This window comes from Passer domesticus, chromosome 4 (assembly GCF_036417665.1).
Source record: "Passer domesticus isolate bPasDom1 chromosome 4, bPasDom1.hap1, whole genome shotgun sequence".
Taxonomy (NCBI): domain Eukaryota; kingdom Metazoa; phylum Chordata; class Aves; order Passeriformes; family Passeridae; genus Passer; species Passer domesticus.
Genome location: NC_087477.1, coordinates 40,907,894 through 40,934,076, shown reverse-complemented (window position 1 = coordinate 40,934,076; position 26,183 = coordinate 40,907,894). Strand labels below are relative to the sequence as shown.

General features: G+C 38.8%; 2 long non-coding RNA genes across 4 annotated transcripts in view; one reads left to right on the top strand and one right to left on the bottom strand.

Annotated features, from left to right (window-relative positions):
- The window catches only part of LOC135299040 (uncharacterized), an 83,781-nt gene extending 58,874 nt beyond the window's left edge, over positions 1-24,907 (bottom strand). For all 3 annotated transcript variants that reach the window (XR_010361070.1, XR_010361069.1, XR_010361071.1), the window contains exons 1-3: positions 24,785-24,907; positions 24,120-24,220; positions 21,963-22,112 (exon numbers count right to left, since the gene is read on the bottom strand). This is a non-coding gene — a long non-coding RNA (uncharacterized LOC135299040). The remainder of the gene's footprint in view (positions 1-21,962; positions 22,113-24,119; positions 24,221-24,784) is intronic.
- LOC135299041 (uncharacterized) lies at positions 21,126-22,117 on the top strand. The gene is made up of 3 exons (XR_010361072.1): positions 21,126-21,219; positions 21,342-21,581; positions 21,793-22,117. It is a non-coding gene; the product is annotated as an uncharacterized LOC135299041 (long non-coding RNA).
- Positions 24,908-26,183: the final 1,276 nt, after the last annotated feature.

The following is a 26,183-nucleotide window of genomic DNA, read 5'->3' as shown; positions in this document are numbered from 1 at the left end:
AAATAATGGTACTCCTGCCTTTATATGTTGCATTAAGCAGATATGTAGAATATCTGTTTTGGTGTAATTTAATGTACAGAATCGAAATGTGAAAAATTAACTACAGTAATGCTGCTACTGAAAAGATGAGCCTTTACTTTCCCTGCCTGCTTGATCCCACTGCCTGCTTATCACTGGCAACAGTTTGTTTATTTGGGCATGCCATCATCTAGATTAAAAAACTGAACTGCCAAAAAAAAAAGAGAGTAGTTCTGAAGGGGGGAAAATAAGATAAATCCAATCCAAATCAATAACAAACCCATTAGGCTTTGATGAAATGAGCTCCCTGACCCTAGGTGCTATTACCAGGACACGTAGGGGAGTAAAAGATCATCATCTCTCAGTACCTGTGTGAACCTTAATACCTTAAACAGATCATAGAGTGACGATCACTCTGGTGTGTGGAATGAAAATGTTTACTGGTGTAAGCTGGACAATTTATAACACTGTTACAGAACCCCACCATTTTATCCAGCCAAAAATATGTAACACATTTGATTAAACTTATACAAGGAAAAAGAAAAGGCTATATTAACAGCAGGGTGTTGCATTATTTAGCTTCCTTTCCTCACTAGTATCAGGGTCAGCATCTTAAGAAAAAATGTTACGTTCATCACTCAGGGTAGTAAAAGCTGCACTTAGTCTTATTTTCAGTTTATTACAGTAAAGAATCTAAGAAAACAAAAAACATTCTCTATGAAATCATGCCCATTAATCCAACCTCTTGTCAAATGTTCTGTTTTGCACTTGCATGTCTCACTCTTGCTAAAAGCATGGTAGCTGAGAATACACACTAGTCAGCATTAAAAAACTCGGTACTGTTAAATGTTAACTGTACATGATAGTGTAAAATTACAAATGGTCAAAGATCCTGTGTTTTGGCCAGAAGGAAGGAAAATTATACAAATGTTAATAAGAGATTTTTTTAAGGTCATACTTGTAAAATTATCCCAGTGCAAAGAAAATGCGGTTGATATTCTTACCTAATGCCCCATTCCCTCATTTCCCTGCTACTTCAGTTGTGCAGACTTTGGCCAATTTTTGAACCTAACTATTTGTGAAGCTCTTTGTAGGCTCTTTTCTCTCCTCCTATTGGTTTTTAAAGGAAGCAAAATATACTTAAATTAACCTCTGTTGCAACTGCAGCTGAGTCAATCAAATTACACCAGGGATTAATCTACCCGTATCTAACAATGTTCTGAACAGAGATCTCCAGTCTGCTCAGATAAACTTTTGCAGACTTGCTTTGTGCTTGGGGTTGTTTAGGTGAAACAGCATGTGCATTTAGGTGTCAAGGTCCATAGGCACTGGAACCATCCAAATCCAAGGGAGACCTAATTGGTTTAGGGGTAGGACACTCATAGTTTTCAAACACAGAACTCCCTTGGCTACGGAAATCAGAACTCGTTCACCAAGGGAAACACAAGACCTTCCCTTTGCAAAAGCTCTTCTGCGGTGACATTATATCATGATTTGGCATCAACTCCCCTGAGGTAAGCAATCAAAAATATTTCAGAACCTCTAATAATTAAGCAAACAAGAAGCAAGCAATGATCCAAGTATGCCAACTGTGAAAATACAAGAGACAGAGAGAGATCAGAGCTTTTCAGGTGGAGACCTGTCTATAAAAAAATTAGGAAGGCCTGGAATTTATACTTATTTTATGGAGCTAGAATCCAGAAAGGAAAGTTCGAGTAATATAAAGTGGCTATAATATGCATAAGATTTATTTCTGTTTGTTTGAAACACAGATTTTAACTTATAAATTGTATTGACATGCAAGAAACAGCATTCCTGTCAAAAACCCCACCCAGGTGAATTACGTTGGTATTGCTGGCATACAGCACAGTGAAGAAATGAGCAGTGATTCCCACAGGTGCTGGCACACAGAAGAATTCCAAGCCTCAGGGTTGATGCGAGTCCTTTCAATGCTTAGTGACAGTAATATACATTAGTTGCATACTCCTATCCATTAGGATACAAGTACCAGAAATTAATTTGCTGATCTGAAAACATTTTTTGGTGGTGACAAACAAGCACAGCTAGATCCAGGAACCAAAACCTGAAATTGCACATGGAAAGCTAATAGGTGATGTCTAAGGACAACACATAATACAAGAAGGTTAAAAGTGGAAAAAGGAAGGAGGAGGAAAATTCACTGCCTAGACAGTGTGGTAGTAAATTGTGGGTCTCACAATGCTTTCCATAGTCCCATATTCATAAGGTTTCTTTTGCATTCTCACTACAAGCTCTTTCAATATATGTCCTTTCAAAATTAAATTCTTTCAAAAGACTTATGCATGAACTGTTCTTGTTAAACTGTTTAACACTCCAATTAAAACAGTATGAATAAAAGAACATTTTGTAACTCAAGGTGACTGAAATCCCAAATGACTGTGTGATCTTAACTCTGGTTCTTGCCTTTTTTTTTTTTAATAGTTCTTTTTTTCTGCGATCCTTTCTTGTTCTCATCTTAATTTAAAACCTGGTCTGTCTGACATCCGTATGATGTCAATTATCAGTAGGGTACTATGTGGTACAAATCAGTGTCAGATGAAACCCTTAAAGAAAAAAGTGCCTGTTTGGAGAAGAGCTCTACATGCACACAGCCAGGTAAGTGAAAAGCATACAGTACTAAAAAGAGGAACCCAGGACTTTTTTTTTTTTTTTTTTTGGAGCTTATCTGATTATCAGCTTTAAATCAAGAAATTCTTCCTTTCTGACAGTATGTTGTAACAAATCCTATTCAGCACTCTCAATCCCTTAATCCAGTGGACTGCACCACTTGCAGAATAACTTTAATAGAAAGGACATAAGATTCAATCATAAGGTATATAAATTAGGATGTTTCACAATAGTGTGTATGTGAAATAAATCCAGTGAGGATGTGTAGGGGCCAAAACTACACTCTCATTCTTGGAAAGAAAAAGATAATAAATGTTGATCTGAACTAATAGATTATCCACTCAGTCCCTCAGGTCCTTCCAGAGAATCTCATGACAGAAGGCACTTTAAAGACTGAAGAGAATTTCATACAGAGCAATACATCACCAGAATGACCTTCCCGTAATATTAATGGGATTAAACAAAAAACCCACCAATAAAATAAATCCAGATCCATATATATGTAGCAGTGTATACACTGCTACAATTACAAAAACACTTTCATGCTTATAGCAGGAATTAACCACAATGATCTTTTCCCTAATAAATTAATAATTGGAAGGCAGATTTAGCATTTAAATTATTTCCACATTTCAGCATGACTTGCTACCTATACCTGAGACTGTCACCTGTATTTTCCTCCTCCTTAGTGTGCAAACTACTTCTTCTTCCCCTTTCTGATCAACACTGTCATCCTATGACCACCACCTTACTCCCCATAAATGCCTTCTTTCACCTGACTTTAGAACTCCTTTGTGCTCTCTAATCCCTGATTCCCATGCAGCATCTCCACCTACAGAAAGTGCAACCCCTTCTTGTTCATTGGGTTCATCTTCTCTCTTCCTCCCCTTTTTACAACCAGACTCCCACCCCACGATCAGTATTTCTAGTTAGGCCAAAACTCCTGGTCAGCTGTCACAATTCAGAGACCAGTTAAGTAGCTTAACCTTCTAGAAAACAGCCCAGAGCTGCGTCAGACAGCAGGGTTTAAAAAATACTGGTAATGTCTGTGAAGGCTTTCACTTGGAATCACCAGGCTTGCCAGGCCCCAAGCTCTTCCAGGATTCCAATGATTCATCTTCAACCTTTGGAGGAGGTGTGGAGGAAGAAATCTCAGCAATTACAGTCCCAATGCTCCATTTGCAAGGCTAATTTTGGAAACGAAATGAAAAGCAGGGAAATGCATGTGGTTTTACAAAAATCCAGATTAATTCTTAGTTTAATAGTTTGTAAAATGGCCTTCTCAGACTCCAGAGCCTGGCTATGCACCAAACCACAGTGAAATGAATACTAGAGGCTTAAAGCAAAGGAAGTAAAACTGTGAAAGACAAAAGGATTCAAGACCTGTGTAAGAATATTAACAGGTTTTAAAGTTAGCATGTACATAAACCAAAGAAAATCTTAAAAGAGAATAAGAAATTAGTTGCTAACCTTTGCTCTGTCTGGGTCTCACTTTTGTTCGTTCTTTTCTGAAAGGTGGAGTCTGTGCCATTGGTGACAGTTTTTTATTGGGAAGGAAGAAAGACATTATTATCTACAAGAAATGCCATTGCCATGCCAGAACAGGTATAGTTGAGTATTAATCATGCTAAAAGACATAGCTCCCTGCATCTAGACAGACCATTACTGAAAACAATGACTTAATCTTAAAATGGCAAGAAAACATTTAGAATGTATGGGTTTGATACTGGTAAGTTGAATTGTCTTGCTAGGAAAAAGTGTGAGCAATGGAAGAGAAACATGTCTGCATGTGGAATTTGTCCTGACAGTGGCTCACCTGAGCCATGGCTCTCCTCCACTGCAACTAAATACCCTCCACATACAAGGGGAACAAATGATGCAGGTCTTGCATCAGTTGTACAATATGACTGTTAGTGGAAACTAGGAGTTCATATAAACAGAAAGTACCTTAAGGTGAACTATTTAACATCAGAAAGTTGGATTTTTGTCATCTCACTGTTTCCTTTACTGTTCCTCTGTTAACAGAGAAGTCAGTTGCCATTTAAGGCTCCTTAAAGGAACATGAATAAATATTGAAATGTTATTGCCTTCTGCCTGTCCCTAGAATTAACAGCAGAAGGTAGCAGCAACCAGTTCAGCAAGTTCAGGCCGACAGTTCAGTAAGATTTGCTGAATGTTCAGAAAGGTAGCAGGAATTTCAATCAAAGGCCAGACAAACTATCTCCTGTCCCCAAAGTCCTCCAAAAGTAAACACACTACTACACTTACAATTTTCCTTCTGGGAAGAAAATCAGATAACAAAACACATATGTCAGATACTATGCACGTCACTTGGCATCCTCTGGAAAGCATTCAGAGAAACTATGGCAATGAGTAAGATATAAAAGCCTATATAAACTTTTTTAAAAATTGTGAAGAAAGTAGTGGCAAAACCTTGCTCGAAGGAAGCATTCTTGTGGTTTATTTCCAGAAAGGTTTATTCCAGAACAGAAACAAAAAATGATAAAATCAAATCAGATTTAAATGAAAATAGCATTTACTATGAAGGAAATATGTTTTTTTCTGATTCTCCTGGAGTTAGCCATGTCGCTCTTTAATAAAGAGCCATTTCTGAGAGAATTACCTGTATCAATCCCCAAGCTCCTGAAAGAGATGCTTTACTCTCCACTCTGCAGATCTATATAAGAATGATAAAACAGTGATTGTTTGCATAGAATAAAGTCCATTTACAGCAAGAAACTGTTTGGAACCAAGAAAGCCTTCCACAACATGAATGTGTGTCTGGGTATGACAGCTTGAGACAGCAACATCCACCTAAACTAAACTAGTACATCAACATAGCCACAGTTTTGGTTGGGTTTATTTAAAAGCATCTTAAACTTCCCAAGAGAAAGGTTCTGCCTACAAGTGATGACCATGTGTGATATGCAACTACTGGAATTCATGGAATGCAGTTAAGTACATTCATATGCTATTTAATAAAGATGTAAAAGAGCACAAAAGAGAGAGAATACCATAATGCTAGCCAAGTCACACTAGTATGAGAGGTTCCACTCCCAATAAAACATGAAATCTAACAGAAATATTATTTTATTGGTGACTCTAAAAAGAGTGCAAGTGAAATTGTTACAGTGACCTCAAAAGACTTTAAATTATATCCTAGTGAAGGTATAGTAAATTATTTTGCCTGCGCAGTTAAGTGTAAGGGTAAGTTTCATGTAAGTTTTGAAGCCAACTTTTCAAATCATAAGTTGATCCAGGAATAACTAGCAATACATCTACCTTAACTCAAAAAAAGCCTCCAAAACACCAGGATATTCAAGAGAAGTTTGATTAGAGTTGTTTTGTAGGGATTTAAAGATAAACAGTAATTAGAGATAGTAGGGTTTCTAGAAGATCCTAGTAGATGAGGCTTTGAAATTTTAACCAGGAGGGAATTGACAGACAAAACAAAATCAAAATATCATTAGCAAACAAATAATTAGCCATCAAGCAAGATTCTCCCTGCAGATTGTCTTGCTAAAACAGGTCAAACAACCAAAAACAGCAACAAAAAAAACCAAAAAAAAAACCAAACAAAAAAAACCCCAAAAACAAAAAAAAACCAAACCCCAAACAAAACCCACAAACAAACAGCAACAAGTAGAAGTCTGCAACATTCTCCTCAGCTGAAATGCTTTATACAAAATTATGCATACAGCCAATGGAGTATACTGGGAACTGTAACTGAGCAAACATGTCATTCAAAGCCTCTCAAACTGGAAAACGCCAACAAGACTACTGAGGTAGGGCACATAATAGAATCTGTACAGGAAAAGTAAAGGCTCCATGGAAGATTCACAGGCACTGGCCCAGCCAGCTTCTCCTACACAGGAGACAGCAGGGTCAGAATGCAGTGAGGCATTATCCAAAGTAAAGAGTGGAGCTGCTCCTCAGGAAGAACTGGATCCTGCTCAAGCAGGTTATCAAACAAGGAACTCATACTTAGAGACCTGCACCAATTCATGATGAGATCTGAGGTCAGGGACACAGTGCAAGGTACTTCATCCATTACACCTCACTCCTGCATCAGGGGTCAGCCCCAAGCTAGTATAGCACTAAACTGATCCCGTTTACTTTTAGACAAGTAATAGCTGTATCTGACCATCTCAAAAGGACATATGGTTTTCCAAAACTAGGGAACATAACCTAGCAGAATGTTAAAAGCTGCTCCCTGAATATGACTAAGTCCAAGTGGCTCTCATAAACAGCTCGGTGCTATAAAAAGAAATTGGGGTGCTAATGTGAGTCAAAGAGAGGCATAATTTTCATCTCTTGTCTGTTTAGTCATCTCTCCAAGCTTTACAATTGTGTTGAGTTTCCTAAATAAACATTATTATTTTCTTCCATCTACCATCGGAAATGCCAAGTAAAAAACAACAATTGTTCGTAATCATCTTATTGGCAAGGTGAACCCATAATCAGGATTCTGGTCTAAGTAGAATCCAGTGTATGAGAAAGCTCTTCTCAGAAATCCCTGTGAACATAAATATAAACACTACAGAGAAAAAGGTAGTACCTAGAAAGACCTTTGAGGAAACATTGCTTGGAATTCTGATTATGACAGCCATCATCTTTGTTGATGAGCACAAGGAACTGCCCAAGGTGTCTGAAAAGCTCTCTGGACCATTGGGCTCAAAAGCTGTTGGCCAACAGTTCAAAGTCCTACTGAGTACCCAACAGAAGTGCCATTCCTTGTGAGCCACTGCTGGGCCTGCCATTGCTTCACATCTGCAGCAAGAACCTGATCAACAGCACAAAAGAACGTGCCCTGAGGAGCTTCTCAGGTGACACCGACTTGGAGGGAGCTGGTGGCACTGGTCCCTCCCTGTCACTTAGAGGGTCCTGCCAGCTGCAGGGTCACCTGCTAGGAAGCCCAGGATGCTCAGGGCACAGGCTGGGGCTGCAGGCCAGGGCAGCCCTGCAGGAGAGGGAGAACAGGGTCAGGAGGGGATCCTCGCTGTGCTGGAGGCCATCCATGTCCTGGGCACGAGTGTGGCTGCCAAGCACAGGGAAAAGATGGTGGCCCTTGGCTCAGTAGCTCATCAGGCTTCATCTGGAACTCCATGTGACCGGATTTAGGACCTCCTGGAACAAGACCACTCTTGGCAGATTGGAGAAAATCCAAAGCAAGGCCCAAGGGTGGTGCAGCATAGGAAAGAGCAGGCCAGGGCAATGGAATTTTTCCCTTCAAATACCTGCCAGGAGCCACGGAGAAGACAGACTCTTCTCAGAGATGCATAGAGAAAAAGGACAGAAGCCAGCAAGTTGGAGCAAGGGCAGATCTGTCTGAGAATTGGGGGAAAAAGTTTCCAAAAGAATGTGGATAAGTCCTGAGTCAGGCTGTTTCAACTGAGGCTGCAGAAAATCCATCTCTGGAGACCCTCAGGACCTCATGGGAAAAGGTCCTGTGCCATTTTGAGGAAGCTCTGCTTTGAGCAGGGGGCTGAGCAGAGGCTTTCATGGATCCCCACCAAACTGCATTCCTCCTTGAGCTGCACTGCCTTGGTTTGTTTGCCTTGAATAGGGTGAGCAAATATGGGGTGGGGTTGACAGGGGAACCTGTGAGCCTTTTTTCTCTGAATGGGAGGTGTGTGTCTGGGACAGATGCAGGCACAGGCATAAACAAATGGATACACATGACTGAGGAGATCTGTAAGCTCTGCCAGCAGTGCAAATATCTGTTATGTCCAAGAATCTGGACACCTCTCTTTCTCTCCTGATATTTTCTCAAGAAACTTCCTTCCCGTTTCCAAGACGCTTCTCCTCCCAAGGCTTCACTTGCCATTTGCATAAGGGACTAATTATAATCAGGGCTGTGCAAGCAGCAAAGATGTGGGTAAGAGAAAACCTGTTTGATCATCAAAATTGCTCACTTTGGAGAGGAGGAATTTAGATGATTATACATATAGATGTGTATGCATACACACAGGGGTTATTTTAGTTTGCTTTTTAACATTTACTGTTACCATAAGGTGTTTCCACACATCCTTTTCAGGCTGCTGTGTTTAGTATAATTATTTGCAGAGTTGTCCCATGACTAGACACTTTCAGAGGTTCCCTCCCAATGTAATATTTTCCCCAATTCCTTCTGACATTAATCCTGTGCATGCCTATAAACACAAGAGAAAAAACATCTTCAGTCAGAAGCCAGTGACACCATTGCCAGGGACAAGATTCTAAACCAGTTGATAGCAGAGATAAGGTCTCGGGTAGAATGAAGAAATGGAAGCCTTATCAATCTTCTAGGACCTTCCAGTAGAAATTTTAGAGCAGTAAAGATGAACGGGCAAGTCTTTAGCTTTTGCTTCTTGCTGATATCCAAAATAGGATCCAATAGACAGCTCTTTTCCAATCCCAGAAATCACAAGAACACATGAAATACTAAAACATTTACACTGGAAAGGCCAGGAGATTAAACAAGCCTCAGTTACTTCAACAGTATAACATTTTACAAGAACATACAAGGTTTCTCCCTGTACAGCCTCAATTGACAAGGACTGACTTTGGAAAATTTCCCTGAATCCGTCTAATCCCACATATAATTCTCATTCCTTTGAGAAAATGAACATAGATACAATTAGCCTGTTCAAGAAGAACTTAGCAGAATATCAGACTTGGTACAATAACATATAACTTCTCCCATTTCACCAAGGTCCTATCCTTACATCTCATAAATGCCAAGGTAATAGCTGACAGAAACAATTTTTCCAGTTTACAATATCCAAGAAGAAAGCCAGACAACGAAGGGGCAAGTTTCACACCAAAACCCAGGCATGAACTTCACTGTTTACATGGCTCAAGTTGCTGAAAGCTATAGCTTACCATTTCAAACAAATGACCTTGCCCAATGATTAAGCCAGACTCAATATCAGATCCTGAAAAAACCCATCAGCCATGTCAGAAAACCCTAGACCAGCAGCTGCTGTCTGCCTTATTTAACAATGGGGATTGCTACCAAAATCCAAATGCTTCTCCCTGGTCATATTTCTCTGCAACCACCAAGATGAAGGCATCTTAAACCCAGTAATGTCCAGCTATGACAAGTTGTCCTTGACACCACGCCATGTCCTAGATTTAATATAAAAGATAAAAGACATGGTGAGGCTGGCCCAAGAGAGCCTGCTAGGAACCAGCCTGATTAGCAGAAACAATATGACACAGCAGCCTAATTGAGGCTTGAAGCACTGCTGTTATTTCATTCAGCAAAACTGTTTTCAAATGTAATAGTTGAAAAACTAGGTTAAGTGCGTTGCCTATGTTGTGAACCTGACAAGAGGAACCAGCTGGAAACTGAGCTGGAGCTGAAGCTCTTTATCATCACAAGTGAAAAAATCTGGATATTATAGGAGACAAACTGTCACAACAACAGAGGGACTAAGAAGATCAGATAGTAAAAATGTTTGCAGGTGTCTTTTGGCTACAATCCAGAAGATTCAATCTGATTCAGCATGGAAGCTAAAGTAAATCCATAAACTTACCTGCAACTCTATGTAGTAGGTACACTAGAAACTAAGGATTATCATTGAAAAAGAGGAGGAAACAACATTAGTAAGAATATACAATTAGAAAATGTTAACGCTCCCTCATACTGAGCTGGAATGGGGCAACTCTGAATGCACATACACGCTGGGGAACGAGAGGCTGGAGCAGCGCTGCAGAAAGGGAGCTGGGGCCCTGGTCCATGGCACTGAATGTGCCACTGAGCCCTGGCAGCCAGGAGGGCCAGCCCTGCCCTGGGGACAGCAGGCACAGCCAGGCAAGGGAGGGCATTGTCCTGCTCTGCTCTGCACTGGGGCAGCCTCACCTCCACTGCTGGGGCAGCTCTGGGTGCTACAGCAAAAGAGACCCTGAGCTGTCAGAGAGTCCAGAGGAGCAGCAGGGATGGCAAAGGGCCTTGAGGGGAAGCCGTGTGAGGAGTGGCTGAGGTCACTCGGTCTGTTCAGCCTGGAGCAGAGCAGACTGAGGGGAAAGCTCACTGCAGTTACAACTCCCTGGTGAGGGGAAGAGGAGGAGCAGACACTGATCTCTCTCTGTGGTGATGGTGACAGGACCTGAGGGAAGGGCCTGAGGCTGTGCTCAGGGGCAGTTTAGGTTGGATATCAGGAAAAGGTTCTCCACCCAGAGGGTGGCTGGGCACTGGAACAGCTTCCCATAGAAGTGGTCACAGCTCCAAGCCTGACAGAGGCTTTTAGACAATGCTCTCAGGCCCATGGTGTGACTCTTGGGGTGTCCTGTCCAGGGCCAGGAGTTGGATTCAATGACCCTGAAGGGTCCCTTCTAACTCAGGATACTCTCTGATTTTGAGATGCGCACACCAGGTGACAGTTCAGCTTCTTTCCTATGACAGGTGTTGAAAAGAGCCAAGGGAAAGTTTAAGTAAATCAGCTTCTATTGTGTATTGACAGACTGGTTGAAGTGACTCCAGGACTCCAGAAATTTTTAAGATTTTATCATTCTCAAGGCCTAAGCAAGTTAAATAGGAAGTCATCTGAGCTTCAACCGCTTTTAGAAGGATTAATGCACCTTTATCCTCAGAGTCTGTATGTTGCTTTATACTTATGACATGTCATAATTTACAGTTAATTCACATTCAGTTTTGAGTTCTGCGATATGAACATAAACACCTCCAATACTAACAAACCATAATAAACATGTTTAAGTTTAGGACTCCTCTCAGGTGAAAAACAAAGTCATACCTGAGAATAACATATAGCAGAACTAATGGAGATGCACTTTTGCTGTTTTGAACAAAGCTGCTGTCTTTAATAAATCTTATAACTTTACAGAGAGTTGCACTGATTTATTATCTTTTTTTTAATAGTGCCTGGAAATAAAGACAGATATTTTATTAATTTTTCTTACAGGAAACTGTGTGTGGTCTGTATTACAATTACCATTTCAAGTCAACATTGCAAAACAGACCACTACATCTCCATATGAATCAGCAATGAAGCCAATCATTGCTGCAAGAAACTAAAATCTGAGAAACAGCATCAAAACTGAAGAAACTCCAACATTCTCAGTGCATGCTGTCAAAGTACACAATAGTTGCCCAGCTGTGTTCTATAGAGGTTGTACACATAAAGACAATACAAAATTATATTCAAAGGCCTTCCTTAAGTTGATCAGCTCTTTCCCTGAACAGAAAAATCAGTAGAAAACAGCACAAGCAAATACTTACAGGAATAAGTTCAAGTACCCAGAATTCAGACAAGGAACATAAGTAATGCCTACAAAAGGACAAAAAGTGATTTGTACTTTGAAACAAGCCCCTACAACACAGTGAAGTTTTTATTTTTGTTTAATACTTTGCATAAGTCCCTGCAACTAGAATATTCTCACAGTTGTGCTGAAACATATGAAAGCAGAAACTCTTTAAAAAAATCACACTGAACAAGAACATGCAGTCAGAGACTTATGTTTGGAGGCATTTTCCAAGCACTTTACAAACCAGCAAACTCTCCCTTCATGTCACCAGTCTACAAACAGTCTTCTTTGCTGTGACAATCAGCAGCTGAAGACTCCATAACTCTATCAACCCAAGAGGCCAAGCAGGCCCCACCAGATGAGGTGAACACCACCATGTGGCTTGGTGCAACACCTACAGTACACAAACTCTTATCCATTTGATCTTTCACAAGTTATCTGTCTGAATTTACATTACTGAAACATGACTGACACACAAAGCCTGCACTTTAGTGTAATTTAATTTCAGGTTTCTCTGAAAAAACTCTGGCAGAGGGGCGTTATATGGAAAGGTGAACAGAGAAAAGTCAATTTGCATCAAGTGTTTACGAAGTTTATCTCCTTACTTCAGGTATCTCTATGAAACACCAACTCATTGAAGGATAAAATACCAAATGCCTCCCCTTTAAAACTCATTTCTTGAATTACAACTGTTCCATGACACAAGAGAATTATCTATTACTCTTGGAGTTACCAGTCACACATCTCTCACTGTGCCTCAGTCATTAAAGTCAGGCAGGTGTTTGGGTTTTTTCCCGAGTTCATGCCATCCACTTGTTCACCTCAATTTTTTGTCATAAGCAGAAGCCATAAGAATACTGAACTACTCAGAACTGTTTGTAAATTAAATGTGCACCTATTTACCAACTACCTTCTTTACATTTGCCAGGCATCTTGCAATGTTACAGGAGAAAAATCTGCTAATGCACTGCAGACTGACTGCATGGGAAAAAAAACCAAGGAAAAATCCACAAGTGGCATCTATCATCTAGGTATGATTTCTCTCTATGTAAAGCTAACAGAATCATAAGCTACTATTGACACAGAGCCAGCTGAAAATGTGAACTGCAGCAAGAGACATAATGCAGATAAATGTCCCTTTTCTGTGCTTTAAAGAGTTCCATAGGCTCTTTCTTCTAAATCCTTTCATTAATTACACTGTCTAGTAAAATCTAGCATTTTTTGCAGAGGCTAAATTTTTCTTGTTGTGCGTTGAGCCTGTTTTCCCCTTCCCCAGCCCCATCAGCTTAAAGAGAAAGTGGCTATTCTGTGAAAGAATATGGAATCTCCATCCAGAAATATGCTCTGGGCAGTAAACAAAATTACTATGGGCTACAAGTTGTACCTATACTTACACACATGGGAATTAGTACAAACTTCTCAGCACTCAAATATGCAATTTTATGTAGCAGTACACTGATTACAGTTTCTGTTACTATCTCCTTCTAGAGCTAGATTTGCTGCTATTTTAAGGTCTAGTTGTATGATTACATCTTCTGACACAATAAAATCATCACTTCCCAGTCCTTTCAGGCATACATGTTACAGGGAGGTACAGTAAGTACAACCAGCAATCATTTGTATGATTATTGAGGATTTTTGGTATGCAAGTTTAGATACAGTTTCTAAGAGAGCCATAATACCATTGGGAGGAAATATTCCTCCACCATTTAATTTGTTTTTAAATGAAGACAAGTGCAATACCATGGACATGTGCATGTTCATGTGCAGAGCCTTGCCCAGCTGTAGAAAAGGTGATGACAACTTTTGCAAGTAGAGGTGGCTAATTGTGCTTTGAGCTGTGCATACTACAACACTCACTTATACACAGACTTTGCTGAGGTGAATGCCACTATTGCAGTGGCACAGGACTGACTTTGTGCTCACTGGAGCAGAAGTTCTTCAGGGAAGTGAACGGTGAATTCTGGGGAACCAATTTGTTAAACACTGCTGAAGGAACACGGCAGAGGTGTGGGTGTTCAGTGCTCTGATTTAACAGTCATTTGAAATGAGTCTGAATAGACAGCATTACAAATCAGCAGGCTGTGCCTCAGCTGAGGAATTAATCAGTGTGTCGTGATTTCTGGAAAGCAGCACTTACTTCAGTGGACAAAGACTTGCCCCAAAACAAAGGACATAAGAGGAAGAGAAGGGAGAACCTCTGTAGACTAGTTATGTCTGTCTTGTTGGTCACAGAGGAAAATTAATGTTATTTTTATTCCTTTAGAACTATTTCAAACAATTATATCTCATTTACTTTGGTGCCAGACAGTGCTTTCTTGACTCAGGTCTCCTCTACTGCCAACAGCAGTACTCTTTAGCCTGCAAGTTTCAAGGTCACGCAGTATTAAACTTGCAAAGGCATTGGCACAAAGAAGGTAATAGATGTTGTCAACAATACTGACATATCTTCCTGAAATAATCCATTTTTTAATTTTCATATTCATTAGAAAATTCAAATTATTTTTAAATGTGTCATGACACAAAACAGAGCCTATAAACCTACACGTTTCTCAGTTAGGGAAAAGTTATTCTTATCTGTGAGCTACTTAGAAATCTGACAACAACTAAAATAAGTACTGTCATTTGACAGAAAAAGGATTCCAAGACATACAAATGAAAAAATGTTCTATCTTAAATAGACAGAAGAGATGTTTGAACTGTACAGGATTCTGGGATCTGCACAGTATGCACACACCCCTCTGTCTTAGAGGGTCCAGTGCACAAAGTTCAGTGCTGGTGCATCAGAACGCCAGCCAGTTCAACACTGTCTTTCTCAAGTACTCATGGTTTAAGCATTGAGGTATGTAAATCTTTTATGTAAATATTTTCATATACATTCAACACTTCCTTCTTCTGTACTTTCCATGCCCCTTGTGGTACAAGTAAATCTAAACAAACCCATCTTCCTTTTTGCAGCATTGTGAGGTCAGAGACGATATGAAATCAAATCAATTATTAACAATGATTCTTGAAGTGAAACAAATCTATTTCAATAATTATAGCTCACAGAATTCAGTACATTTTTCCTGACCCTTTTCAGTGCAACTGATAAAGTTTTGCTTCTGTTTTAATTTCAAAATAAATTGTTTTGGTTATATGCATTTGGGGTTTTTTCCCCTCATCAAGTGAATTGTAGCTATCTAGAAGTCATTGCATCTTGAGCCTGTAAAAACACAAACAAATGCATCCCTATCTCAGTATCCAATTGCTCTTCAGAACTACTAAAAATTACTTGTTTTGATTTGGATGTTCAATATATTAAATTAGCACTTTGATCCACAGGACAAGAGGCCACTGGACAGAGGGAATTTTTTTTTTGCTTATGCAACTTGTTGGATACCTAAAGCATTTCAAAAGATTTCCTTGCCCAGGAGGTCTGGTATAAAATTTTGCTTCTTATAAACATGTACATTTAACCTTAAAGTATGGCTGAGAAGTGTATGCAACAGTAAAAGCAGAAAAAATAGTTTCCCACTTTTAATCTGCACAAGACAAAATCCCACTCAGTCTCCAAAAAGTGAAGTTACCCAATTTTTACTTATATTGGTCTCTCAGGGACTTCTGTATCCCAGAACTCACTATTGGACTGTAGTCTGGGGAAAGAATTCCTCCAGGGAATCCCAAAGTATGGAGTGAAAAAGGCAGTAAAATTGTAACCAAACAGAAAACATTGAACATTGCAAGAAGCATCACAAATACATACAGCTGGGTTTGTGTTTTTAATAAATTAGGGCTGGCCTCTTTGTCTGCTTTGCTCAGTTCCTTTTTTATCCTCTCTCACTGCAGCTTTGGCTCTTTCCCTATCTACTCCCCAAAATAAGGCTAAATGCCAGTGATATTTAATAGCTGAATTGCAGTTCCCAAGGCCAGTCTGGATATAAATTCAGATCTAAAGTCCCACCCAAAATAATAAAAATCTTTCAGAAGTCTCAAATAACTCTGATTATTTCAATGAATTTCCTTTCTAATAGCTCTCTTGTCATTTTTTTGTAGATTCATTTATGTTTACCACTCCTTCAGTATTATCATCTTTTGTTGAAGCCCACACAACTTAGATTCCTCACAGAAAGGCATCAGTTAGTATTTTCCATACAACATGTGGGTAGTAAGTAAAATGAACATTACTCTGAGGTCTTAGAGACAGAAAGCTCTTAAAGGTAAGGATATTCATAAACATACACAGGACAAAAACAGACCAAGATTTCTCACTACTAATTATTAAGTTGCAACCTGGAGTTGTATTCTAAAACCTGGAGCTGCATTCTAAAACCTGGAGTCTTCGCATTCCTTATGAATCTGATAAAAACACTGTTCTTCCAAATCTGATTCACAAAGGATAGCACAAAGGGCTGAGAAAGGGAAAGAGAATCATTCCTAAGACCCACCCCAGGCAGGAAAAAATGTAAGGAGTTTTTCTGCAGTAGCTTTGGGCATTTTTGTTATGTGCACATTTTCTTGGATTCATTTGTTCTAGGAGGATGGTGCACCATACAAGCAATGCCATTGTTTTGTTTGCCTAATATTGGGTCAAACAAATGTGCCTGCATGGAATTTTTATTGAAAATCTAATGCAACTAAAATGTTTGCATGGCAGCACAAAGATACAAGGCTGAATACAGAGACACATTACAGCTTATTCTGCCTTACTAACCAACCACAACAAGTAGATTAAGGAAGGATTGTCATATAAGAATGTGCTACTCTCTGTAAATAGAGTAACTGTCCACAGCTACATTTCAAAATTATGAAACAAGTAGTTTAGCAAGTATTATGGTCTTACAGACTCAGAAAATTACCTAGTTTATCCTAATAGATCAGCTTACTCTTTAACTATTAAAAAAAAAACCAAACAAACCAATAGAAGATAACAATTGGATCAAATACATTGATTACTCAGTAGTTGGCAAAGGACTGAAGAATAGTTTTTCTAACTTGCTATTTTGAGCCTGGGCTAGACACTCAACTATTTGGGTTCAGATATTACCTGTCCGTCAAATAAATCCTTAAGTAATTTCCCCCATCTTTACATTTTCAGCTCCCATTTCTCAACCTTTTTGTCTCTCTCATTATTATTTTTTATATAGCAAAGTATTAAAGCCATAATAACAAACCTTGGCAAACTCATTCTCTATCATTGCATTTGATGGCTGTTTTCTATAAATACCTTTACTCATGCACACAGCATCTCCCCTGATTTCAACTCACTTAATTTACTGAACTTTAAAATCAGGATGTGATCTGGGACAGTCCAGCTGTAACAGAAAAACCATCACTTTTGAATAAAGACATTGCATAACATAAAGTGTTAGATTGCTCTTGATATCTGTTGGAAACAGAATCCAGTACAAAGTCCATGACTGAGCTCTACGCTGAACTAACTACTAGAAACAGAGAAGTTCCAGCCTGAAAATGGTATCACATTTTTCACTAATGCATTATCAGAAGGAATAGTATAAATAGAAGGCACTATAAACATGATGGCAAGACATTAAATTCTTCCTAAATTTCCCTTAAGGAAAAATGTTGAGCTTTAGTAAGATTTATGAACAAGCATAGACACAGAAAAACCTAAATGAAACTTCCAAATTGAGCTAAGCACCGATTTTCATTTTGATGAGGACTGAAAATACCAACCTTACCTCTCACTAAGATGCCAGTTACTATTTTGTCAACAACATAGATGCTCTGCAGAACTCAGAGTACAATCAATGGTATCAAACCAAGCCCACGATTTTTTTCAGTGGGTTCCTGGTTTAAGCAGTGAGGCTGAGAACTGCAAAATGTGGCAAGAAGCAGATTCCTATCTGTGAATATTCCTTTAAAAGTTTTGATAGCATTCAAAAAGCATTAAAAAAAACCCTCTTGTGCTTTATGTCTAAATCAGATTATGTTATTAGGTTAGCAATTTTTTATGGGAATCTTGAACGGTCTCTGTGCATGTCGGGATTGCTTCTTTCATGTTCCACATATGGTGCCTTTGAGGAATGCCTCATTCACTTGAAAACAGTTCTAGAAACAATGTTTTGTCTACTGCTCTGCCCCTTGTCATGTCGCATTAGAAATAGAGGAGGAGAGCTGATTCAGATAGGGATAGCCTCCTAGTACATTTACTTTTGATTAAAGACAATATTATTCCATTTTATGCAGTAGGCAAAAATTTCTGTTCTATTAAGAGTCTATAGCACCCTAATGAAATCTGGCAGAACACAGAAGGAAAACTGGGTCCCTACTGAGTTCTCTGAAGGAGGCTGAGTCAAACAGAAGAAAAACACAGGCAAGATGTTAAGCAGGAGAGCTCAGACAAAAACCTGACCACAAAGAAAAATGAAAAGCTTGTTCTAAGGGGTAAAAGTTTTCTATTATAAATAATAATAAGACACTTTCAATAGAGTCTTATTAAACATATTTTCTACTGCACTATTTGTGAGTCAGATTCCCTTGTCTATTACTATAAACGTAGTGTCACCAGTTAGTTTTGCCTAAGTAGCCCTCACTGGCTTGTTTAAACTGGAACATTCCTTTTTAAGGACTCATTTCTTTTTAGTTACTTTGCATGCAGTGCAAAACAGTGCACGCTCTGCTAAAACAGAGCTGCACAGGAGGAGGCCAACTGCATAATAATTCTTGAAGAGACTGACAATAGCTTGAATTAAATTATGCTTTCATTTTTCTTATGTGTTTCAACCTGATTTGTCTTAATAGCATGTTTGCAACACATTAATTATAAGGACTTGACACTGTACAGTTGGTATTTAGTAGAAGAGTGATTTGACTAGGAAAGTGAAGTCTAAATATCTTATATGCACACGAATATTTGGCAAAAAATTAGATATGTAATTAAGCAACCTTTCCTGCATTATCTACAATTATCTGCAATCTCAGCATTTCTAAAAATGACCATCATAAACCACCATGTCTCAGGTATCCTTTCATTTGTCTAGTGGTCCTACAAAATCACTAGAGACAACCTACACTGCATAAAAATCTACTCATTATATAAAAGCCAAATGAACAGGTAAACACAAAAAATCCACTGAGAAAGCTCCAAGCTGAGCTGAGACCTATTATTGTGTTGTGTGAGAGTCCTGCCATTGGCCTGTCAGTGGGAGAGAGACCCCACTCTAAAAGCATCACCAACATTTCTCTGAAGTCAGTGAAGCTGTACCTCTTTCAGCAGCTCTGAATTTGGCTCACTTAGGTACAGAATGCACCAAGGAGGGCACAAGAGCAAATCTCAAGTACTGAACATAACAGATTCATACATTCCTCAAGTAATCAGGAGTTAGACTAAAATGTTATTTAAAAAAAAAAGAAGTGAGAAAGAACTTGCTGACATCAATTTGCCTTTGAAATATCTTTCAGCAATATAAAAGGCTTCCCATGATACTTCTATGAATTGTCTCTCCCACCCAGATCCAAGGTGTCAACTAGCCTCAGTTTCAAATATATTCCAAATGAAACACTTTGCACATCCTCCTTGAATGTGTTCTTTTCGGGGGTGGGTGTGCTGGACAGTTTGGCAGAAAGCATTTGCTGTAATTAGACAAACACTTCAGGAGAAACAGTTGAACAGATTTTCACTGAACTGCTGTACCTAGTTAGGTTTGTGCTTCTGCTAATAACAACCTCTACCAGTTTCAACCCTAAAGATTTGAGATGCAAAAGACAGCATGAATAATTCAGTGAGCATGGGGTCCTGAACCTACCCTTTCTTTCATAAAGAGAGAAGTAATGCACCTCAGGTATAAAGTTTTACTCTAACAGGGCTAAATCTTTCTTTCTCTTTCAGTGCTTTGTTACAAAGTGCTGTGTAGGTGTGAAAAGCTGTATTACCATGTAATTTTGTTGGGATCAGACTTCCAACTACCTGCTTTGCTTCGTGTTCATTTACACAGAATGATCAAAATCTGTTTTATTTCCTAACAATAGCAAATTTTGCTATAATTATTTTAAAATTGCAAATTCAAGGAATAGTGTCCTGGTTAATTCACACATGGCACCTATCCACACACGAATAAAATACCATGTTATTTATTACCTTTCTCATAATGAACTTTGTAATAAACAACTGAAAAACTAATTTGTTTTTTGACAATGGCAAACCTTTGAATAGAGAAAATCACAGAGTCGAACACAGAGTGCAGTCCTGTGTGGTAAGTGGTCTCCATAGCAACCAATAGATTTTATGCTAAGTCTGGCCTTTAAAAACATTTCACGTTTACCACCGAGAAAAAGATGGCCTTGATTTAAAAATGATACAACAAGTATCTTGAATGTGCATGCTTTCTCTTCTCTCTTGCAAATAAAATTAGCAGACGTCCCTTTAACACTAAATCCTCTGAGAGCTGCATGTCATCATTGACGTATGTGTGGGCCTCCTTTAGGCTTGGAAATTTTTTTTCCTTGCATATCATTGCAAGACTTGAAGCCCTTTCCCCCCCATTTACCCCTCCTTGTTTTTTTTCTATCCAGGACAAAAATAGAACATCAAGTTCTTATCTCAGCCAGTGATCATGGTGACAGTGAAAATATTATTGCATGCTTATCTATAGCAGTTTCAATCATACAAGCTTATAATAACTTGCAATAATGGAAGAAGTAGTAACTATAGCTGCAACGCCTGCTACAGCCTAATTTATTTTCACTCCACATTCAAGTGACTGAAGCCCCTAAAAGGAAATGTATTTTTAATAAAGAAAGATTCCGACTTAAGAACATGTGTATGTAATTATTGACAATGATATGCCATAAAGAGTTGTATGATTATAATCATTAGCACTTAATGAGAATTTTGTTTGCAACACTGGAATTTGAGTAACAGGACATGAGGGCAGACGTAGAGAATTATAACTGAATTCATCATTATGTTTGCAACTCTTATAACCTGACAATACAGGGTACATGGCTTTAACATTTAATCCAAAGCAGAGCTTGCATGCTCAGGTTATTCCTCTTGGCATGGGTGTGGGATGCCTGCTTTTCGTTGATTAGGAATGCAGCCTTGAGAGCTTTGGATGAGTAGGAGGGGAAGATACAGAGATCATTTGTTGCTATTCCTGTAAAGGTAATTTCAACATGCATTCAGTCATCATGGTGACAGTAATAGCCCTTCATGCATAGCCTTTCACATCATCGAATGTTTGGTCTCTGTATTCCATTCCATCAGAAATGTCATAAAAGCATCTCTCTCCTACCACACTGATTGCTTTCTCCACCATTTCCTTTGTGCAAAGTGCACTTTCTTTTCACTCTGACTTTAGAAAGGTGCTGTGTTGAGCCTCAGTGAAGAAGGCATCAAAATCAAGTTCTGTTTGCCATGAAATAAGACAATATAACAAAATTTATTACCCTTTTTTTTTCTTTCTGCTATGTCCTATTAAACTTAGGTTTCCCCAAATCATCTGGAGATGATCGTCAATTCCTGATCAACAATGCAGCAACAAAAATTAGAGCCTCCACAGTGAAGGAAACAGGCAACAAAATAGAAGCTAAAAACTTCAGTATGAAAAAGCATGATGCCCAGTACATCTCTAGAGAAGACAGAGGTTTGCCCCCTGCATAACAGAAATATGCTACAAATCTAGTGAAGATACAGCGCAGCCACAACAAGTCCAGAGAATTCTCAGGTACCATGGTAGGGAAAGGCAAGGTAAACACTGCATGTCACTCCTTTTATTTCTTGCATCAGGATACAGTGGGAACACTGTGGGGAATAATTAATCCCAATAACAATGTGTGATGGTATGCCAAGAAAATCTTGCTTACGGTGAATGCTGTAACATCAGTGTATCCTCACCACCAGCCCTACCCCTCCTCCCATGATCTTTTCTTCCCCAGATGGAGAAACACCATGCCAGAGTTATGATTAGCACAGGGTTGGAGTTACCAGAAACAACTGAGCAGTTCCTGACTTTTCTTATTTAGAAGAGAAATCAGAAAGACATGTACTGCAACTTCATTGCAAAAGGATGAAGATGGAAGCATAATGCTCCAAGGGGGGGTCCTACCTGTCAAATGCTTCCCTTGGCTCCTGATGTGCAGACAGACCTCCACAGAACCAACAAGAACCACAGTGAGAACCTAAGATCTGCATTCCAGACCAAGTAGCACCATAATTTCCCTGGGAGCTGTGCTCTTACACAGCTTGCCTTCATGCCCTGCTTTGAGGGGAAAAGGTGAATGTTAATACTATGGGATGCAGCAGCATTTCAAAAAGCTTACAGGGACACCACTGTAAAAGGACATCTTATGCAAAATGTAGGATAAAGATGATGGTACTGTATTAGCATGCCTCCTACCCAAAATCTCTTTCCTTCACACACTCCTAGAAACTAATTAATTTCATTTTTGGCTTTGCTTTTTTTTTTAAAAGCACTTCCTCTCTTATCATCATATGTACTTTTAGCAACTCTGTTTTGATTGTACAGACTTTTCATTTTCCTTAGTTCTCTAAGAGAAAAAAGTTTCACATGGCCAATTCTAAAATTTAAGAGAATTGATATGTTCTGAATTAAATATCTGCTCTTGTTTTGTATTATTTGGAGAGACATACATACCTAGAGAAATATTCCCCTAACACCGGAGTTTTTAATACTGACTCATAGCCATTCTAGTGAATAAGCCTGAAGGTCTGTGTTTGGGGAAAATGTAACAGGTAAAACACCTGAAACTCTCATAAGGCAGATTCAACAGCCTTTCTCCTACTGTTTCTAACTGGAGATGCAGCAATGAGACCTTTCCTCAAGCATGGCAGCATACTGATCATATTTGAAAGTGGCAACTTGTCATTAAATACCTGTCAAACATTCCAGCTTCCACAGTTAATTACAATGTAATATTCACTGCCTTGAGAGAAAAAAATGTCAACATAAATTTGGGTTGGGGTGTGAGAGGGAGCAAGACAACAGGCCCAGGCACTAACCACCAAAGCCTGCACACTATGTAGGCAGACCAAAGGTCCACCAGCTGCTGTCCAAGATAAAAATAGTCACTCAGAACTATTTTTAGAAATATTATAAAAACTTGTAAATGGACCCAACTTAGAAGTTCTATTCTATGATGTCACTGACTCTTCCACACAGAGAATGTGGCTGTTCTAGTAAAAACAGTTGATTGTTTTACATAATGAAATATCCTAGATCCTATTAATTTCTACATATAAACTGTTTTAATGTAGATGTGTCAGGAATCTGAAAATAATATCTAGTGACAGCTCTAGGATTAAGCTCTTCTCACTCAGTTAGAATTGCTAACTTTGATTGTAAATTGCTTTTAAAGGGCAAAGCATATACTGTAAGTCCTCCCAATGCCTCCTACTAACTGACATCAACAAGGCATCTGGGACAAGTGTATGCTAGTAATTCATCTTAATAATCTGTCAGCAAAGCTGTCCTAATAGGATGTGTCTTTCATTTTGATTAAAATGACCCTCTGAAATGTGGTTCTCATAGAAAGTTGACAAGCAGAGGCAAATTTTGAACAGTCTGGCACTTCTAATTTTATCTCTGGAAAATGAAAGTGCTGTTAAATACTCTTGCATAACTACTCCCTCTGTTTGGCTGTCTTTTCTTAGCTTCCACATGAAGAACCTGTCTACACCCCTTTGATGACCAATAATAAATAGTCCTCTTTGGTCCATGTGACTTTCTTTTATTTTTTATTTTCTGTCTCCATGGCATGATTTCCAGTATTGCTTGGAAATGTCAGTAATTCAATACTGTAGTTAAATGAACTACATGTTTTCTTAAACATATAGCCATGCTATGAAAACACTTCTCATGCCATCTGGAAGGTTATAGTCTCAGGATTTTTTTTTAATGTATGAGCTGATGGGGTACATCATGTTGTCTCAATACTCATACACATTATACTCTTTAATATTGGATTTTTATTGTGCTGCCATGACATGGTATTTCATTAGGAATCTTGTTTGTCCTATATCCTAGGACTAATCATCCTGAATTGGTAACAAAAACAGATCTAACATTTAGTGTGAGCATGGAAGACCACAGATTTGATATTCAAGTTGTCAACACAGACTTTCATGAGTTTTCTCATCATACCATAATACATTTCACTTTATGATTTCTGCCACACATAAAATGCAATTTCAGTATTATTGTTCTAGGTCAAGCTGCATGTACATTAGAAAACTTTGATGGTACCTTTAGAAGATAGTTTCAGGCACCAGGTAGACCAAAAGTTGCATCAAGAAGAGAGTCCTGACTTGGAAAGGCAGTCAGGGAAAGATAATGCTGCCAGTAAGCTGTCAGTAGGAAGAAAAATCACTGAGTAAATAGTAACAACCAGATGCAAAATCCATTTTAAAAGTCTACCTTTTTTTTTGCTTTTCAGCTACCTCTCACAAATTGTTAGAAAACACAGGTTCTAACACTTCAGCTAGCTAAAATGAAATTTAAAAAAAAAACAAGATACACGTGTATTTTTGAGAGGTTTATGCAAATTTCTTCCTCCACAATTTTGGAAAGGCTAGTTGGTAATTTCATTCATGCTCTACTTAATATAATGGGAGAGTTTGGACCCATTCCAAGACAATGTGATATAATGCATAACATATGTTTCGTCTTGAACATATGCGTGCTGTATTCCCTTCGTACTTTTCTAATCCCATACCTATGTCCTGTCAGTATCAGCCTTAAAAATAAAAATTATGAGACAAAACATTATCCCACAAATTCTGATTTACTGTCTTTGCACATGAAGACTAGTGATTAATAAGCTTTTGAATTCAATACCAGGAGTGTGGAAATATGGAACAGAAAAAGAGAAGAAACATAAAAGTTCAGGTAGCAGTTTTGGTACCATTTACCTTCCTAGATGCATCAGCTGGAAACATTTTTCTCCTTCTTCCTGTGCTAAAACTTGAGTTGTTCTCTAATGTGCAAAACAGCTCCTTGATCATCTTTCATTTTTGAGTTAACTGGAGAGAAAGGGTTCATATGTAACAAACACAACAAGGTCCAGATTCCCCAACTCTGTGTTGGGTAATGACATGTGAGTGCCAGAATCAGGCTTTGTACACCTCAATCTTATGCCACATATGTTATCACTCTTCCACAGTGTAGTTTCCCTGGTAAAAGACTGGGATCTTGTAGTTCTACATAACTGTGCAGCATAACATGAGATTTTTGTCAGAAAGCAAAGGAAAAAAAGTATTTCCTTCCATCTCCTCCAGACTCACCTCCTTGTTGCAGCCTCCCCTCTACCCCTTCCTTTTGGCCAGCCTTTCAGGACCTGAGCTGAAATATGCCACAAAGGGGTGGAGCATGTGTGTGTGTGTTTGGAGGGGGGCTAGTTCTAAGGACAAACATGGATGTTCAGCACCTCATAGTCAGAGATGTACCAATTAAAGGAAAAAAGCTGGGAACACACAGCCAACATGAAAGGAAAAGCAGGGACCTCAACCTGTCATAGGAATATGCACAAAACTGCACCAAAGACAGAATTAGCAAAAGAATGGAGCAGAAAAGGGCATAAAATTTCCTTTTTCTATGTTTTGGGGTTTTTAATAAAGGCAGCAGCCTGATATTAAACTGGATTCTCACATCTGTTTCCAGTCTTCCAATTCTGAATGAGTGTTAGGATCAGATTTTGGATGAATACCTTGAGTATTCAATGCAATGTTCTACTCCTGCATGGATTCCACTTGTTTTGTCTGGCTTAGGATATCAAAACCCATGGTGAACATTGCTTCTTGTCATAAATCTCACACAGATACTTGAAGCAGTAAACCAGTGCTGTTCCTACTCTGTGCAAGGGGAAGAGGAGGCTTACACAACCTGCAGAGCAAAAGGGGAAACGTGCCAGCCTGCCCTGAACAGGACTCCCAGGCATCAGATCCAGAGTCCCTGCAAGTTTCTGCACCTGGCAGAAACCAAAAAAAATCTAAACATGCTTCTTCTACTGACACTTTCACTCTCCACAGAAATCAATTGTGTTTGTAGTATGTAACTTTCATAGACTGGCATCAACTTTCTTGCTCTTCAGAGAAGACAGGTTGAAGAAAGAAATAGATCACTAAAAGAACAAGGGAGAAGCCAAGCATGTCCGGCTTCAAAAGAGAATTATTTAAAAATTTAAAAATTAAAAAATGAGCTACTGATTCCACCTTCACAGATAAACTATAAGTGCTTGTTGTCACAATCACTCCACAAGAGTAAAAAATTTATGAGGGAACAGGAAAAGCAGCAGAATTGATGTTCTCTGAA